This window comes from Mchenga conophoros, linkage group LG7 (assembly GCF_057382185.1).
Source record: "Mchenga conophoros isolate Kocher_MC1m ecotype Shallow Benthic linkage group LG7, M_conophoros_male_GT1.1, whole genome shotgun sequence".
Taxonomy (NCBI): domain Eukaryota; kingdom Metazoa; phylum Chordata; class Actinopteri; order Cichliformes; family Cichlidae; genus Mchenga; species Mchenga conophoros.
The window spans coordinates 7,991,771-8,012,367 of record NC_140532.1 but is presented as its reverse complement, the minus strand read 5'-3'; the positions used below and the strand labels follow the sequence as shown (position 1 = coordinate 8,012,367).

Below are 20,597 nucleotides of genomic sequence, written 5' to 3'. Positions count from 1 at the left end.
TTCAGAAATATATATCTATCACATAAAACTAACGTTGCATGGATGAAAATGTGCAGACTGAAGTGTTCCTGCTTTTACCAAGGGGACAAATGAAAAGAAAATTTGATGGCATCTGGCTAAAATGAATGAGCTATGCCTATTGTTTAATAATCCACTCAAGCTCTGAGAAACCAGTCTCGTGCAGTGAGACAGCTTAAGTAAAGGCATCCAGCTCTTCTAACCATCTACATTCAAACAAAAAGCAGTCCACGTGCAGCAGCACATCTCTTTTCTGTCTCCCTGTGTCCCTCTCTCTGTCTCTTTCGCTCTGTGTCTCTCCATCATGTGTTTACACATTGGTAGAGTAAGTGCCAGGGCTGTAATCGGAAGTCTACAACCGTGTCATTTGGAAGACTGTTGTCTTTTCCTGGGATCGTGGTGGTCAGCAGAGAAAAACAAGATTTACATCTCACAGGGAGGGGCAAAGCATCAACCATGCATTATCCCCTATTGGCTGTGGTCAAAGATGGGCGTTAACATGTGGGAGAGGTAGACGAAAAGACGAAAAGTCAAAATTTACCCATGGGAGAAATTTTTATATCAAACGCTGCAGAATCTCGTGAAAAAAAATGGGGTTTGTGTCACACTACTACTACTGAGCATATCCAGAGCACACATTTTCTTCTTGAGTCATCAAACAAGGTATGTGGTAGCACTTACTGGCATCATATGCTGTCAGGCTTCAAGAGACACCACTACCTATAAACAAAAGAGAGAGTCGAGTGTAAATACAGTTCATAAAATGCCAATCTGTGGTCTTGGAAAAGAATGAGGGTATTTCTATTTTTATTCATTTTTTTGTTTTCCATTGTGATTGCCTTTGATATCAGAGCAGCTTTCCACTTTCATTTGGAAATAAAAAAAATAACAACCAGTGCTTAATTAAAGCTTCCTCTACAGCACTTTTATTACAGTTTTGTTTACTTCTTCATAGTGTTTACTGTTTATTTCTTCTAAAATCATGAAAGATTTACCAAGAAAGGCCTTCTTTCACCTTCTGGAAAGAATTAAACAAAGATGCTTAGAGGGAGCTATATTTTTCAGCATGATTGTCTAAACCTGGCAACATGGTTAAAGACAGGAAGATTATAAGATATAGAAGCCTGAATGAAACCGATATACCTTTTTCATCCATATCCAGCATACTAAATATTTTAACAATAATGCTTAATTCATAGGGAATAATCTACTCAACTCCACAGTTGAATTTTCTTTACCAGTTATCACATATTTACACAAAAATGTTCATGATGTGGAAATGTTACTGAAAAGCTGATAATACTGTGTTCATTACATTAATATATGGAAAAACTGTGTTCTGACTGAAAAGCAGCAAAAGTCAGATGCCCCAGCAGTGCTATGCCCTGCTTTCAGATGACTCCAGCCAGACAGACACGCTTAATCCTACACAGGTTCAAAGCTACGCCACATGTGGCATCAACCTGACAAGAATAAAAGAAAAAGACTCAAAGAACAAAGAGACAACTGTGAGTAATGTACTCACGTCTGTTTTTCCCAGCTATGTGTGCGCGTATGTGTCTATTTATACAGATAATATAATTCACATTTCATTGGTGGGTGTGGGTTCTCTCAGCAACCCCACAGAGAATAATATGTTCTTTTTCTTGTCTGTGATTGCTGACTAAGTTTGGGAAACCATGCTTTTTTTTGTAAACATGACTCACAAAGCTGTATCCCCCACCCCATGAAACACAGAGTTGATCATCCAACAATGCAGGGTGCTTACTAAGACCAAACATTCAAAGAGCAGGCGCTCACATATTGAGAAAAAGCAGACATGAATATGATGACACATAAACATTCCTTCCCTTAGATCAGGGCTGCCCAATCCCAGTCCTCGAGAGCTACTATCCTGCAGCTTTTAGATGCATCCCTACTCCAACACAGCTGAATCAAATGAATGGCTTGTTATCAGGCCTTTGCCAAACACGATGGCATGCTGAAGAGGTAATCAAACCATTTGATTCAGCTGTGTTGGAGTAGGGATGCATCTAAAAGCTGCAGGACGGTAGCTCTCGAGGACCGGGATTGGGCACCCCTGCCTTAGATAAATAAAAAGTATTGGTTGTTTAAAGCATTTTGTTCAGTGTGCGTGGAGCTCAACACGTTTACTCGTTCGGCTCCTTCATTTAAAGGACCTCTTAGTTCCTTTTACCATTTCAGCCAAAGATGAGATGAGTAACTATTTTTCAAAACTAGTTTCAAAGAGCACAGACAATCCTAAGGTGTTATTTAACACCATTCACCTGCCGTGCCATTTTTTATTTTCAAAAGAAGATTCAGAAAATGTTGCAAATTTCCTGTGTAGAAAAAAGTGTCCTTCAGTTAGCCTGTTATTTTAAAAGGTAATTATTATTCTTTTTTTTTTTAAACCTGTTTCTTTACATGAACTGATCAAATTAGTTGACTCAATGAAAGTATCCACATGCCTTCTTGACATGTTACCTGCATCTTTATTGAAAAATGTCTTTCAGTCTGTCTGCAATTTCTGTTTCTGGTACATTTGCTCCATGTTCAGCACATTTTGAGACAGTTTAAAGACATTTGTTATCACTGCTATGCAGATGACATTAAATTGTATATCTTTTTTAAGCCTCAAGATGTTTCTAAGTTACTAAGTCCTCGTATAGGTATGTAGATTCTATTAACCTTGAAGTAATTTTTTACTCAACTCCCTCTTTGCTCTTCTGCAACTGCGCTCTGCTTCGCTCTTGCTTTTATCACTTTATTGCAAGTTGAGTTCCACACTGTTAAATGGAAATTATTATTCATGCCTTTATTTCATAACACCTGGATAAATTTAAATCATTATTTACTCATCTTACCAAAGATTATGCTGGACCTCTACAGGTTGTTCAGAATGCTGCTGTAAGGCTCCTGATAAAGTCTTCTAAGTAGTCACATACAGTCCAAATCAAAAGTTTAAGACCACTTGTAAAATGGCCAGAAAATCTTATTTTTCATGCATTATTCAACCATTTTTCAACCATTTTTCATGGTTGGATCTTAAGAAGGTTCCAAGTAGAGCTTCAAGATGCAACAAAAAGAAATGGGAGTGAGACAAAACATTTTTTTAGCATGCAATTTACTGAAAACAACGCTTAAACTGAAACAGGCTGTTTTACAGCTGATCAAAAGTTTAGGACCACATGTCTTTAAAAGGCCAAATCTGTACAAAAATGTGAATTCATTATCATTTTCTGTCAGGTAGCCAGACTGTCATGATGTTCTGATGGCAAAGGCAAAAAAACTTTCCGTTTTTGAACGTGGTCGGGTTATTGCATAAGCGGGGACTCTCGCAGTGCTATCGCTGCTGAGGTGGGACGCAGTAAGACAGTCATTTGGAATTTCTTAAATGATCTTCAGGGTCACGGAACAAAACAGTCAAGTGGAAGATCCCCAAAAAATTCACCAGCACTGAGCCAGATGATCCAATTGGCTGTCTGTCAAGACACTGGGCGATCCTCAACCCAAATTAAGGTCGTAACTGGTGCCACCTGCATAACCATCAGACAGCATCTGAGCCTAAAGGGCTTTAAAAACAAAAAACGTCTTCAAAGGCCTCATCTGACACAGAACTGACTGTTTGGATTTTGCAAGAGAGCACCAAACAGAGGAATTTGAAAGGTAGAAGAAAGTTTTATTCTCTGATGAAAAAAATATTGTAACCTTGATGGTCCTGATGGTTTCCAATGTTACTGGGATGACAAGAATATCCCACCTGAGATGTTTTCAATAATGCTCTACAGTGGAAGGGGGCGCCATAATGGTCTGGGGGGCTTTTTCCTTCAGTGGAACAATGGAGCTCCAGGAGGTGCAGGTGCATCAAACGGTCGCTAGCTATGTCCAGGTGTTGCAGAGAGCATCCATCATGACTGAGGGCACCGTCTGTGTGGTAATGACTAGGTTTTTCAACAGGACAATACAATACACAATACACAAGGACAAGGGACTTCTTCCAGGAGAATAGCATCACTCTCTTGGACCATCCTGCATGTTCCCCTGATCTAAATCCAATTGAGAACCTTTGGGGATGGATAACAAGGGAAGTTGCCCTTCGTGTGGCCCTGTTCACCATTTGGAGAAACATTTCCCTTTACCTCGTGGAAACGCTTGCATCAAGCATGCCACATCTGGGGCTCTTCTCAGCTCTTCCCAGGAGGGTGGCACGGATGCCCCTTCGATGGTCCTCCTTGGGCTCTCGCACTCTGGGGCCTCTGGATGTCTGGGGCCTGGATCTCCTCCATGCCTGCTTCATGCCCTGGGGGACAGGGCTATGGCTCTCTACATCCTCTAGCAGACCATTACATGGGGAAACCTTTTGAATACAAGCGCGCTGATCCACACAGGTGTGCACACGGGTGTTCACTGTTCATAGACATACACTACACCTCTATTGGCTGCTATTTCCAAGCACATTGTGCGCTGTCGGTCCTGCTTGCTACACAACAACATTCAATATTTAGTATTTACTGCTGTTTACACTTAGCTACATTAACGTGATGGTGTTGTGCTTTGTACACTCAAAAAAATGAATGAGGTGGATTGTTCAGTGTATATTAATTATTTATTTTCATTTTACTTAAAATATATGTTTTTGTTAAGTTAACATATGTTTTTCTGATCAAGTCTACGTAATTGTGTCTATTATTCAACGTACATAATACTAATGTGTTACTTGATCGCATAACATTTAAGTTAAGTCAATGAGGATCGATATACCTTGTATATCCACAAGGTGGCAGTAATGCAAAAACAGTTGTAATGAAACCGCGCAGAACAAGAAGGTTTCACGGCTTGTGCCTGCTCATGCGCAAGACTTCAAATTTAACTGAAAAAGGCTGTTTTGGCGCCAAGCTGCTGTTTCTTTGAGAGGTAAGACCACTTTTTTCTTTGACTATGTTGTGTAGTATCTATATGTCCAGCATGGTTATATTTTGCGTTTGTCTTACAAGACATGTTATATCGTTTGCGTGTGCTTGTTTTACATTAGTTTTACTGGGTCCTGGACATGCTTATTTTGTGGACTGTGTAAGAAACATTTTTATTGTTTTTTGTTTTATTAAGGGATTAGCTACAGGGGTTCATGGGGTTATTCTTTCAAGGGGTTATTTTTCCATTTGCTTTCTTGGGATTCCTTTTCTGTAATCCGAGAGTCGGAAATATCGAATAGGATAGCAAGGATAGCATAAAGTGACATTTAAAATCCAAAAAGTCAAGGGCGAAAGCCACTGTGACACCATTGTTCTGCTCTATCAGTAATCTGTATTATGTAAAAATGGTCTGTAAATACAGCATGTTTCCTAGCGGAGTTATACATATCAATGTAGTTATAAATTACAGTTTGTGAAAGTACACACTTAATTTTTTTAATAAAATTATTCAAGACATATGAGTGGACAGACAATGGAGGACGACAGACCTGGTGATAATTGCTTCTATAGAAAGTTAGCACATGGCAGTGTCAATCTCTTGCTTTTCTTCTGAGTAGTATTTTATTTAGTTGTAATTCAAACAATAATTTGCTTCTTGAAATTAAGTAATGAATTTCTTGTTTTACTTTATAAATCTCAGATCCTGCCTTTACCTGCTCCCTCCTATACTGATGTGGTGTATGTGGTACTGCTGAGCTTGTATGTGGTATGTGAACTGTTATACTTTTAAAAACAAAACTGTTTTATAAGTTAAGTTTTCTTTTGTGACCCATCCCATGCCCCTGTTATTTCGTCTCCACATCTGAACCATGGTAAAGGTTGCAGTTCAAGGGCCTGAGGCATGAAATTCTTTTCAGATCAGCTGTGATCAATATTTTTTGGAACTTGATAAATAACAATAAAAGCTGTAATGGCTCCATTAGCATTTTGTGTAAATGTTTGTGTTAAAATTATAGCTTTAATGAGGTCTTTCTACATTAGTTTTAGTTTGTATATGTGTACATATAGTATGTATATTTACAGTACAGTATGTTGTGTTTGTTGACATATTTTCAGGTGGAAGCAGAATATGTGAGGATTACTACTGCTGCACATGTTCCAAGGCTTTTTACACAACTTGACCAATACACTGACCAGCTCATAAAAGTCTTCAAGAAAAAAGGAGGCGTTGCAGGGAAGAAAATTAGACAAACTTTGGCCCCAGCCACACAGGTGCGTTATTCTGTTGGTAGCAAAATATTATGGCTAATAAGATCATTTTCAAATTTAAACAGCTAGTGTATGGTAGCTGCACAGTGCACTTACATTTATATTAAGCAAGACAAAGTTTGGTACTCAAAACGTTGGAAAATTTAAATTACCTAAACATATGTAAAATCTGATCCCTTGATTTAGGTTAAACCAGAAGTGAATGTTTTTATGTTATGTTTTGAATGCAAAAAAGATGATGTATTAGTTTGTCTTTACCTCCATTATGGACATATATAATGTGGTGGAAACCCTTCCCAACAGGTTAACTATTCATGTCCATGTGATGATTAGTTGGTCTTGTGTACATGTCTATCTGTGCAGTGGCTATGTCATTCATTTTGCGTATAATGTGAGTTTCTGTCATCCTAAAGTATTTCTGTTTTCTCTTCCTGTATCTCTGCCACTCTCTACAGAAGGAAACCATTGAAAAGGGGAGGGAGTGTGTCCTCAGGGCACTACCTTTTTACCTGAATGAAGACCCAAGCATCCTCTTCAAAGAATAATTGGTTGGTAATTTTAGTTTTGGTTTAATACAGATAAAAAACTAATTTTGAATAACTAATGTTGTTGCATGTTGTAATGTTGTTGTTGTTGTAATTTGCATGGAACCTGTTTAAATGTTTTGGGAAATCTTCTTGTATACCCAAACTATTTATATTTATCGTTGAATCTGTAGTCTGAAATAGTGGCGCACTGGGGTGCATGTTCCTAATATTGTGTTTACGTCATTAAAGGGTAGCTTTGGCCCTTTTTCTTTCTTTTTTTTAAAACTGGATGCCATTTTTCTATGTTTTTGTGTCTAAGCTACAGCTGTTCAGAGGGAGCTGGAACAAATTACCCTTGCTATCTTTACCATCGAAAGAGCTGATGCCAGCACTCCTCCAGCCGATGTGGGTATAACCATCTAGTGTGTCCTGCATGACCTGGAAGACCTGGCCTCTGCATGTGCACTCTTAATGGGTGGGATATATGAACTGAATCTCAGTTAACCTCAAGACTGAAAGCTAAGAGACAATCAAAAGTATTGAGATTTAAAGGATTTAATTGAGAGATGATACTGCACCAGAAATGTTGAAGGGTGGTGTGTATATTAGCGTTCAAGGCATATTGTTATGAGGTGGAAATATGTTCATATTCAGTTTGTGTTACATTGTGTGCATTGTAAAGGTAATTGCAATACATACTAAAAATAAGGGTAAGTTAGGAGGTTGATCTGATATCCCCGTGTTGGTGTTGTTCCCAGATCATCATACTAAATGTTGTTCCAGGATCAACATTGCAAGTGACCAATCAGAATGTTGTGACGTCATACTTTTGCGACTTCGGGAAAAACCAGCGTAAAACAAAAAACTGTACTTAAGCTGCGTGAAACCGCCTCTGTCCGCCGATCAACTGACCCTAACCCTAACCCTTTAATAAACAGTAAGCAGAATTGATATTGTCCTTGCAACATTGGAATTTCATAAATGCACAAATGGCTTGGAATAGAATAACGTCACAACAATGTGATTGGTCACTTGCAACGTTGAACCTGGAACAACATTTTCATGATGGTCTGGGAACAACACCAACACGAGGATATCAGATCATCCAAGTTGGGAATGCAGGATGAATGTATATTTTGTGGACTTTTAAAGACGAACAATTGTTTCCATGTTAAAATGTTTACATCTGAAGTTTTTTGCCCAAACACTGGTAAAATAAATGTTGACAGTGGCAAGTGTTAAATGGTTACTGCTGTGCTGTTGCAAAAAAACTGAACGCTGACAAGCTGTTTTATTGTTAGACCATAATCTTGGCATGTTTTGTTAAAGTTTTATTTGGGATGGTGATGTAATTTTCTTTGATTGCTAATATCAGTGGACTATTTATTATTATTATTGTTGTTGTTGTTGTTGTTGTTACATTTTTTTTTTTTTTTTTTAAATTGTGGCTGTTGAGGTGGACACTTCACTTTGCATTGTTAAAGGAAAGCACTTCATTGGCATTGTGTTACTGGACTGACCCTAAGCAATCATTGCAAATAGCAACTTTGCTATCCATTTTAGACACTAAAAGAAAAAAAACACTCACAGACCTTACTAGCATCACATGTGCATAACTCAAGTGTCATCTTATCAATGTGTTATGTGATCTTCAATGCGTTTTTTTTTTTTTTTTCTTCTATTTCTGGTAGATACAGACATTTAATTTAAAGTCTTGATGTTGCATCTGTCTACATACTGTTAATTACTAACCCTAATGAGCTGTTGTGTTTTATTTTGGACTGGGTTTACACAAATGCTCACTGAATGTGTTGGCAATAAAATAAATTTTAAAAAATAAGTTGGATGTACTTAATTCATTTGTGTGGAACCTGTTGACAAAATAGATTTATGTAAAACTAATTAATAAAGCACAAGGTGGCTGAAAATATAATATTTGAATTAATCTAACTTAAATTTAACATTTTACTGCCACAAATAAGAAATGTGTTGAAGTAACTAATCTAAACTATCTAACCTGAAAATATATCATCTATGTTCATACAACATAACTTGATTTAGTTAGTCTTAAGTATGTCTTGTTAATCTTAAGTAGTTTTTTTAAATTAGATGAACTAAAGATTTTTGCTTTAAACTAACATAATTCAATTTCGTGGAACCTGTTGACAAAATAATTTTAATTAAAGTCAACGTTTCATTTTTTTGAGTGTATGTTGCTCAGTTTTTTTTGCTTGTTGTCTCTTCTTTTTCTCTCAACAGGTGATCCAGGAGATTTTTTTTTCTTCTTTCTCTTTTTAAGTGCCCTTTCTAACTGTCCCTCTTCCCTTCTGTTTTTCTTTTCCTTCCTCTTTCTTTCTCCCTTTCCTATCCCTCAGTCATGTCTGTCCCGTCTGTAACAACTGAAAATAATATAAAATAAATAATAACAACAAAGGTCGATCAAATGGACCAATACGGCAAGGCCGTGATGATCCATTTGGCAAAGTAAATCCATTGGGTATCCTTGACAACAATTCTGACGGCTAAAGAACCAAATGGGACAGGCAAAAAAAAAAAAAAAAAAAAAGAAGCATGCCACAACGAATTTTTGAAGTGATGAACAATAACAGTGGAGCTACTCATTACTGAGTTCATGGAACAGGTTTTTTTGGAGGTGTGGTCCTAAACTTTTGATAAGCTGTAAAGCAGCCTGTTGCAGTTTAAGCATTGTTTTCCATAAATTGCATGCTCAAAAAAATGTTTTGTCTCACTCCCATTTTTTCTTGTTGCACGTTAAAGCTGGTTTTTTTTTTTTGCCATTTTTCAAGTGGTCTTAAACTTTTAATCGCGACTGCAACACTGTTGCTAATTCAGTTGCATATTACCTTGTCAAGGGTCCTTAGCATACAAGAAAAGAACGAAAGGAGACTAAAGGTTTTGCAACAGTGGCTAGCATATTTTATAAATAAAATTTTACTTACTTAATTACCTTTACTTTATGTTGAAAATTAAACAGGTCAACCAGCTCTCGCTGGTCATTCAATAAATGCAAGATGAGCTTAAAGTACATATGAAATGATCCTCATAATCAATTGCCTATTAAAACGTGTCAAAAATGCATGCTTAGCAAGATCACAATGTGGAATATTTGAGGCTAGAGTTTCTCTTCTGCTGTAATAACATTCAGAAGTTTATTAATGCTGTTTTTTGAATTAGATAAATACCACATATAGACTAAGGATCATAGACTAATTGAAGGTGTGACCCAGTTAACTGTCTTTGGGTAAGAGGACCCAAGCAGGCCCTAAAAAGGCTTGTAGTGAGTGATCAAACTTGTAAGGTACCCCTTTTTCCAAGTGCTTGACTATATCATATAAAAAAGAGAGCAGTTTGTAAAAATAAATAAATTTACAAGTACAATAAAAGAGTGAATAAAAAAAAAGATTTATTCTGAGAATTAGGCTCAGGCACATTCTCAGAAATACTATCCAAACATTCATAGACAGTGAGCCATAATAAATGGATTTGAACACGTCTAGTGGGAGTTCATGAACATCTGTGCCACATACTGCATCACAAAACAGCAGTTCTATTTGAATTATGACCATCTTCACTGTAGAAGGTAACACAGCACTCAGCTATTTTAAATATAATTTTGGATTTCTGCCACATTAATATTGTCATTATTGTTTTCTGCACATTACCAGTGCTGGACATATGAATGTGCTACCACATCCCTGCACTTCTGTGTTTTTGTGTTTACATCTGAATATACACACAGCTGGGCGCTTGCAATTTATGCCCATTAACCTTGTGCTCTGGGACCACCCCAGCATGTTGGAGTGTGAAGGTAAACATTTACCAGTGAATTCAGGAGGGGGAAGCTCTACTGGAGTGTTGCTGTATTATGAAGGCCAAATACTGCTATATTCAATCCAAACAGTCAATGTGAGAGCCAGGGGACTTAGAGGCCATGGTTTAAAAAAAGAGATGTTAAAAAACAAATCTGTATTTTTAACAACTGCACACATTTCATTTTGACCTAGTTTATATCACACAAAGATAATTTGCATATATCCACGCGTCTAGTGTGATTGTTAGATAAAAAGCACTTTGCTGTAGAACGTGCTTGTGTGAATGAGACATGCTGTATAAAGCACTTTAAGTTCTCAAGTAGAGTTGAAACACACTATTTGCCTTTTACTCTGTGAGGAAACACAATCACATCATAAAAGAGCATGATATATGAAACTCAAACATAATGTTTTAGAGAGACACTATGCAAACATGTTTTTCCGCCACAACAGGATTATGTGACTTAATGCATGAGACATTCTGGCATGTCACAGCAAGAAAAGCACAGGTGTAGAAAATATATAAATAATGGCCACACTTGATTTAGGAGTGTCAGGATTCTGAATCTCTGTAAGCCAGCAAACTATCATAAATAACTGAGACACCAGAATGGATCCATTATGTTATTTGTCCACCCATGTTTTTCTCCTCTGTGATAACTCAAAATTATCTGCACATACCATAATTTGTCACGTAGGCTATATCCCAAATATATATCCCAGTCACATTCTGGCTTGTTCCCATTTCCTTGTTGGTATTTGTTAAGAATGACAATAATGCTCACAAACCAAGCACCGACTGGTTGACTGATTTTCTAGCCGGGGTCAAATCAAGTAATGTGAATTTTCTGAAAATATGTGGTATGTGGGCAGAAAATCTGAGGTTTGGAACCAAGCTTTGATTACAGTAGGTAAAGCAACTGTAATAAGAGGGCCAGGGTAAATGTAAAATTATACTAAATTTCATGTTCATGTTAGTTAGGCACAGATGTCCATGTGCAGCCAACGATTTCTGACTGCACAAGTGCACTGCGGAGGCACACAATAAACAGAACCGCATGTGTGTCCACATCCATGACTGTTTCTGAGTGTATCAGGGTCTTTAAAAACTGGAGTGCTAACCTTACTGGTTTATGACCTCCTTATGAACTTGTGACACCATACTGCATGTCTGTGATTGATGTTTGCTTTAATCCTTCATTCCCCAGGTTTTCTTTTTCTATTTCTTTAGGACTTCTAACATCCAGAGTAAGAACAACTGTTTAAGGTAACTAAAAATAAAATTAAGGAATCCATATATATAATCCACATATTTCTTACATTTCGTTTGTCATTTTTTTCAAGTAGGAAAGTCTGCACCAGAACCAAAGACACAGACAGCACATCCTAGTCGTATCCAGGCAGCACAGACACCCAACAAGAGGAGGCCACAGCACTGCACAAGCCAAGAAACAGATCCAAAGCACAGGAAGGACACTAGGCGGCATAACCAGGGTGCTGGGGCACACGCTCAGTGGCACAAGATCACCCAGACCTGTATGGCGTTATTTTTGTGCCACTATTCTGAGCGCACTTAAAAATAATTTGCAGGTACAAGTGTTGCATTTTGAGAAGAAATTTATTTTGAGCGAAGAAAAGCTAAATTTGAGTGAACAAAATTCATTGCTGCGTGCAAAAAATGTATTTCAGTGTTTGCTATCATCCATACACACACACACAATAGCAGCCCCTCTCGCTCAGTTTTTGCATTTGCGCTTGCTCGAAATATGTTGCTTGCACTCTCAACTTTTCTGCCCGTGCGCGTTTAACTCTTTCTGTACACCGTTATATTTGTGCCACAAAACCAGCCAATCACAGACTTGGATGCAAACAAAATCTGATTGGCTGTTTTGGTCTCCAATCAACTCAAAATGACGAAATGCAATATCCCAGAATGCATTTCGTCCAAAACTCAAACGAGGCTGATTGGAGACCAAAACAGCCAATCAGAGTTTTTTTCCATCCAAGTCTGTGATTGGCTGGTTTTGTAGCACAGTTGAACGCACTTGGGCAGAAATGTTGAGAGCGGAAGCAACACATTGCGAGCAAGCGCAAATGCAAAAACTGAGCAAGAGGGGCTGCTATACGGCTTTGGAGCGTGATGTCACGGGGGTGGGCGTGGAAAGGATTTTGGCCTGATGCGCCATTTTCTGGGTCCAAACAAAGCGCAACCCACAAAGGAGCGAAAGCACACACAACAGCCATGGTTCGTACTTGCTGTGTGGTCGGCTGCAATGTTCGACCGCACAGCCGACACAGGAACAAGCTTAAAAAGGGTTTGTCTTTTTATTCTTTCCCAACCTGGAAGCAACATGAGGGAGCTCATATGGCAGACCTTACCAAACAAAGGCGTCTAGCCTGAATAGCAGCCGTGAGACGAGTTGATATCCAGTTCACTTCCATCTCTAGATATCACTTAACTTACCGGACATTTTCATTCCGGTAAGTTCTATATTATCGTTGGTGGTCTCGGAGGTTATAGAAATTGCGAACAAACATCGAATGGAGTGACTTTGCAGACATACGTGCTATGTAACGATTTGCTAATTCTTTCGCACAACTGTAGGGAAGCCTGCCTATGAAATGTATCTTGCCCGATTATCAATGTGGTAATTTGCATCAACTTTACAATTATGGGCACATAATATGACGAGATTTTAGCAGTTCATTGATAAATGTATAACATCAACTGTAGTAGGGTGTGAACCATGGCTATTACACTCGATGCACTCCAGCTGACTTACCTTGGTTTGAATGACAACGTACTCACAGTGAAAATAGCCAAATCTTGCACCCAGCCGTTTGTAAATTGGATGTAAATAAATAAATTTCTTCTCAAAATGCAACACTTGCACCTGCAATGTTTTTTTACGTGCGCTCAGAATAGTGGCACAAAAATAACACCGTAGACCTGTCCCCTCACCATCCCAGGACAGAGCAAAAGGTTACCCCAAGCGAAAGAGAAGGAAAGGAGAAAGAGAGAGGCCGTAACAGATTTTCTCCCAACACCAAACAATGCCACCCAAGTCAGGGAAGCATAGGTGCGGCCCTCAGATGAAGGAAAGAAATACCTTTTCATATGACTACAACTGCAGTTCAGGCAGCCCAAAGGCCCATAAAGCCAAGCTGACGGGAACCATATTACTTGCATTACTGTTAAACAAAAACTGAGAACATTTCAGAGGTAGATCCTACAATAATACATACAGAGAAAAACCCAACAATCATACAATCCCTCATGAGCAAGCACTTTGGTGACAGAGGGAAGGAAAAACTCCTTTTTAACAGGAAGAAAACTACCGCAGAATCAGGCTCAGGGAGGGGCGCCATCTGTCGTGACCAACAGGACATCTGCCAGGTGTGGGGTATCATTTCTAGGCACAATTTAGGCTGCTTTGTAGCAACTGAGCTTTTTTAAAATGCCATAGCCTGCTTGAATATTCTTGCTTACTATGTCCAAACCTTGTTTGCAAAAGCGCATTTGTTGCATGTCACAAAGCTTAAATCATCTCAAACAGATTTCTTGAATATGAAGTAATTTCTCAGTACTCAAATGGCCTCCACAGACACCAGATCTCAATCAAATTGAGCTCCTTAGGGATTTAGCTTGCATGATGGATGTGCAAATGTGCAAAAGTATATCCAACACTTTGTTGAATCTATGAAATGAAGAACTCGTCTGTTTTGTCCTGAAAACAAAACAGGGTCCAACCAAGTACTAGCACGATGTACTCATGAGTATCAGTGTGCTAATATAACTTATAAAGAAAGGTGATGTGTATTTTCCAGTAGATTTGAACTCAAACATATAATGGTACCCACAGTAATGACTGCCTGTGGAAAATCTTCACTCACTTTCTGTTATGATTTGGTAATGAATCAGAGTCATAAAGGATGCAGACAGACACACCACCCACTGTGAACACTACACTTTCAAACACCTTCACCTCAGTATTGTACAGTCAACCTGCTGCTGATTCAGACATTACATGGCTTTCATCTAATTAAAAGATATCAGGCGTTTGACTCATCTCTGATGAGAACTGATTCATTAAACCTTATGATATTTTTATTAATAGCGTGATACAGCTGTTGTAATCTCTCGACAGACTGTCTGACTCTGCACTGTTTCCATATAGTATGTGTTCAGCATTCAAGTTCCATCTGGCAATAAAATGGCAAATGAGAGTGGAAAAAATAAAAAGCTAATAGTGGTTCAAAGAAGCAGGGATGGTATAAAAGTATTGATTGAACAAAATAAACTAGTAAAGTCAACAGAGGAAAGGATAAAGTAGTTTGTCACTTCCTTGCAATGTAAATAAACAACCACAACAGATGTCCCTGCTTCATATTTACCATGCCAGCTTGGTTCTCTTATTGTGAGCAGAAAGCAAACCCAGTGTAGTCAGTGCCTTTCCCAGTCAAATCAGCATAAAAAACAAATGTCCACTTGTCATCACCGTGAGCAATGCTGAATCACAAAAAATGCCACAAAGGGACGTATCAAAAGGAAGAAAGTACCACAAACTGTGCAGACCTTCCAAACAACTCTATCACATTAACAAAATCTCACTCGAAGCCAAATTTGTTTGAGTCACAAGGACTGGTTACTGTTAAGCTTCAACTCTATCACCAGTGACTCACCACTGTCTGGAGAACTGTAGACTTTTAATTGCCTTCAGGTTTCCCATCACAACGGCCTAATGATGACCTGTAGGTTGCATTAGCACCCACTATAGACCACTAGAATCATTTGCATGGGCTATTGGTGCCATTCTCAATTTCTTTCATTACTCTCTCTGGAAAGCTTCGTCTCACAGACAATTTAATGCAGTTGCCTTTTACGCATTTTTACGCCACTGCATGTCTGTTTCTGTTTGCTGGTGTGCAGAACAAAAACAGATGGGGGTCTAAGAAGTTCCAGGAGGGTGCTTGACTAAGGTTTGCAGTGTTTTCATGTTCACCCAACACCTTTTAACTGTCCCTGACACTTCCCCATGTCATATACATAAGGCAAACAGGCCTCGCGGCACACACATCTCTCAGCCCCCCGAGGGTTACATCTCATGAGCTTTTGGGTTGTCAGTCCAGATAACACAAACCATCATAACACTTTACTCCACAAACCCAGACTATCCCTCTGGCTATACTTTGGTTAACCTCTCTATCACGCTCAAGCCTCTGGGTCCTGCTGTTATCCAGACACAAACACACAACCCACACAGCCAAAATCATAAACAGAGAGTAAAAGCCAGACTGCACAGCAACTCCAGCCAGGCACAGACCAGAACAGAAATACTAATCTTGTCTTTTCTTCACTGGTCAGTCCCTCGATGTTATTAACCATCTATCTCTGTACTAACCATTCCCCAAGACAAAAGCAGACATCCATGTATCTAAACAGATGTGTGTGACTGCTTCAGACTCCAATACAGCTGAACTATCCTAAGCTGAGAATCAGGCAGAGATCTTCTGTCTGTCAGACAACTAACAAAACAGATGGATCTCAAAGGGCACTTGAGAATGAAAACCTCTTTCCTGAGCAAAAAATATACACACCAAAAACATTATCGCCCTCCAGTGCCAAAGAAAATGTCTGCCCATAAATAGAAGTTTAAAAAATGCTAACCAACAAGTGGGTCACAAAAGGGCCTTTTCTATGAATGAGCATTTGGCTGGACTGCATAACTGCAAAACACAGACAGGGCTGGACTGGGACAAAAAATCGGCCTGGGCATTTTGACTAGAGACCGGCCCACCAAAAATGTGACGTCATTCAGGGGTAAGACCGCAAAGGATTCTGGGAACTTGTGGCAAGAGGTACTAGCACATGCAGGCTTTCAATTGAACTCAGTTACACAGCGATAAAAAGAAACACAAAAAATGGCAAGAAGTTGTTGTATTATTAACTGCAATAGCCGGTGTTGTGCCAAAAAGTGATTGTCTGCCAAAAAGTGATTTCCGGTATTTGCCAAAAACTGATTGCTCGTATTAAAATAGCTATAAGTAACTTGTTGGGCTATAATATGTGAAACATTTGTCAAATGCATCCCTCATGGATGACATAAAGTCATCTCTCCATCTCCATCTCTCTCTGCTGCTCTTCTGTCTCCTCTGTCAGAGACTTCTCCACTTTTGATGATAAATCAGCCTGGTGCAACATGTAAGGATTGGCACAATTTGTTAAGATTTTGAGGAGTTTGAGAAACTAACCTTAAGCATAAAATAAAATTTACTATCAGTAACTTCATAGCACCCGCCCAGCAGTATATAAGAGAGACACGTATGTGAGAATGCTGTTTGTAGATTACAGCTCAACATTCAATACCATCGTTCCCTCGAAGCTGGACAGGAAACTGCAGGATCTAGGACTGAGCAGCTCCCTCTGCAGCTGAATCCTTAACTTCCTGTCTGACAGACGCCAAGTGGTCAGACTGGGCAGCATCACCTCATCCCCCATCACACTGAACACTGGTGCTCCACAGGGGTGTGTACTGAGCCCTCTCCTATACTCACTCTACACCTACGACTGCACAGCCACTAACAACTCCAACATCATTGTGAAGTTTGCGGACGACACTACAGTGGTGGGTCTTATCACCAATGGTGATGAGATGGCTTACAGGGAGGAGGTCAGCGCCCTGACCCACTGGTGTCAAGACAACCATCTCACCCTCAACGTCGCAAAGACAAAGGAGTTGATAGTGGACTTCCGGAGGTGCAGAGAAGTACACACCCCCATCACCATCAACGGCGCTGCTGTGGAGAGAGTGAGCAGCTTCCGGTTCCTTGGTGTACATCTGGCTGAGGATCTTACGTGGTCAGTACACACAAACAAAACAGTGAAGAAGGCGCAGCAGCGCCTCTTCTTTCTCAGGAGACTGAAAAGATTCGGCATGAGCCCCCGCATCCTCAGGACCTTCTATCACTGTGCCATTGAGAGCATCCTCACTCGATGCATCACCACCTGGTACGGCAACAGCACTGCTTACAACCGCAAAGCTCTCCAGCGAGTAGTGCGGTGCTCTGAACGGATAATTGGAGGTGAGCTTCCCTCCCTCCAAGACATCTACAGGAAGCGGTGCCTGAGGAAAGCGGGGAGGATCATCAAGGACTCCAGTCACCCCAGCCATAAACTGTTCAGACTGCTTCCATCAGGAAGGAGGTTCTGCAGCATCCGGTCCCGTACCAGCAGACTGAGAGACAGCTTCTTCCACCAGGCCATCAGACTGCTGAACACGTCATAGACACCTCAGCTTCACTACTGGAACTTTAACATTATGCACTCCATACTGTACAGTAATGCCACTGTTTTGCACATGTCTCAACTCTGTATATTTTTATATATTTTATTTATTGTTTACTCTATTTAATTTGTAAAATATGTGTATACACACACACACACACACACACACACGTAGAAAAATATTTAGTATACACATCCAGAAATGCATATACTATTATATATTGTACATATATTTATTAGTTTCAGATGTAGCCATTCTTGTATTTTGCTTGTTTACATTATTGTATTTTGCACAACTCTGTTGCTTGTGAAGCTCGCACACAAGAATTTCACTCACATGTACTGTACCAATGTACCTGCACATGTGATGTGACAATAAAAGTGATTTGATTTGATTTGATTTGATATAAACTCTGTCATGCTAGCTAGTACGCAGTACCAGTTATTCTAAGCGACTGTAAAAAGTCAGCACAACGAAAACAAACTGCAACTAAACTTAGTTTATATCTGGCACAGATAGACAGCAGGTCATAACTTCTTACCTGAAGTTCAGTTGCTCTGCCACTATGAGCGGTGTTGTGCCAAAAAGTGATTGTCTGCCAAAAAGTGATTTCCGGTATTTGCCAAAAACTTTATATAACCTTTATTTATGCAGTTAAAAAATCTCATTAACATTAAAAATGTCTTTTGTAAGAGTAAGTTGGCCAAGAGGACAGCAGAAATGGCAGCAAATAGGACAATAGTTCTGTAAAAATATTTTAAGTGAGGATAAAGGACCGGATTGGTTATAATGTAAGTACAATAACACAGAGCTGTAAAGATACTTGAAAAAACAGATAATTTTTTAATTCTATATATAATCCCTTTGTAAACGCTGTTCACCGAAGTCTATTTACCAACATACATAAAGATATTACACATAAAAAAAATACACGGAAACATTGGAAATCAGTTTTTGGCAGGCAATCACTTTTTGGCACAACACTGGCGGCCGCCTCTGTCTCTCCTCCTCTTGCCTCCCCTTTCCCTTATCCACCTGCTGGCCTCCACCACTTGCTGATGTTGCTAAATCTGTGGAAGCTATGCCATAGCTTCCACAGATTTATGGCCATAGCCATAAACTGTTCAGACTACTTCCATCAGGAAGGAGGTTCTGCAGCATCCGGTCCCGTACCAGCAGACTGAGAGACAGCTTTTTCCATCAGGCCATCAGACTGCTGAACACTTCATAGACACCTCAGCTTCACTACTAGAACTTTAACATTATGCACTCCATACTGTACAGTAACGCCACTGTTTTGCACGTCTCACTCTGTATATTTTATTTTATATATTTTATTTATTGTTTACTCTATTTAATTTGTAAAATGTTTGTACACACACACACACACACACGTAGAAAAATATTTAGTATACACATCCAGAAATGCATATACTATTATATATTGTACATATATTTATTAGTTTCAGATGTAGCCATTCTTGTATTTTGCTTGTTTACATTATTGTATTTTGCACAACTCTGTTGCTTGTGAAGCTCGCACACAAGAATTTCACTCACATGTGCTGTACCAATGTACCTGCACATGTGATGTGACAATAAAAGTGATTTGATTTGATTTGATTTAGCTACCGCCAAACAATTCAGTTATTTTTACACATTTGGCAGCGTTTGCCTGAAGGGCTTGTTTCTTTTTGGCCCTAAGTTTTTCTGCACCTCCTTTCCTTTTTTTGTTCTCCATTTTCTTTAGTTCGTCTATAAGATTGCTAAACAAGGGGGAGGGTGCATCCGACCTCCTCGGCTGTAATTGGTCCAGCCCAGAGTCGATCATGACCAACTGGCCAATCCAACACCTTTAATTATTTATACCCTTCCAAGTGACAGCTCCCAGAAAACAAAGGACTTTTCAGAACAAGAGGGAGGAGAGTCTCTATTGAGTGGCAGTTGGCCTATGGGGCATAATCATTTTGCTATCTTCTGAGAGGGCCAGAGCCCTTTAATTAAGTTGGAAAATATTTTTGCTGGTTGTTTAAAAGTCACATCCTGTTGGCCAGCCATCCTGCTGGTCTCACCTCTAACATCAAACCCAAACCACACAAACCCCTATTTGAATATCTACACGAAAGTTGATGATCATTTCAAGAACGATCCTACATCTCTCTCTTTCAGTAATTTTCTTTTTGTCTCTTTTAAATATGCCTTGTGATCTTTACCCTCACTGCTCTCTCTTACTCGCACTGCTTCATCAGCTGCGTTGATTAGCTGTTCCACAACAGGGCTGTTAGAGAGTCTAGACGATTGTAGACTAAGGTGGGAGTACATACACACCCCGCAACCACACTCGCACTAATGTGTAATCTCTGAGCGCACTGTGCCCCGAGCCGTTATGCCGGGCGAGTTTTGTCAAGGTGGCTGTGGTATTTCCATCACTCTGTGTCATTACAGCAGAGCTAATACCACTTTACATGCCCTCGGTGTCCCACCAAAAGAATTTATATATACACAGATGCAATCACATCTCAAACCGCAAGCATTCATTTTCATTTAAGCTCATCTGTCTTGTTACGATGCACAGAACAGGAAAGATTTGAACTTTCTGATCCCATTTTACCATTTAGCGCACACAACACACATTTCTATACTTTTGAGGACACTCTTCACACTCTGTAGCTCTAAATCCTAACCTGAAACTATACACCTGGCATTTACCATTGGCCTTAAATTAATACTACCTTTATTCTAACCTAG

The 20,597-nt window shown here is 39.3% G+C and overlaps 1 protein-coding gene and 1 long non-coding RNA gene across 4 annotated transcripts in view; one reads left to right on the top strand and one right to left on the bottom strand.

The window, feature by feature from the left end:
- Positions 1–20,597, bottom strand: part of znf469 (zinc finger protein 469) — a 208,564-nt gene that overhangs the window by 82,791 nt on the left and 105,176 nt on the right. The window lies entirely within an intron of this gene.
- LOC146569483 (uncharacterized) lies at positions 4,660–8,789 on the top strand. 3 transcript variants are annotated; one of them, XR_014893320.1, is made up of 5 exons: positions 4,660–4,935; positions 5,635–5,700; positions 6,051–6,206; positions 6,659–6,751; positions 7,050–8,789. It is a non-coding gene; the product is annotated as an uncharacterized LOC146569483 (long non-coding RNA). The 3 variants fall into 3 exon arrangements; XR_014893321.1 differs by lacking the exon at positions 5,635–5,700 and having other exon boundaries at positions 4,667–4,935; XR_014893319.1 differs by having other exon boundaries at positions 4,670–5,700.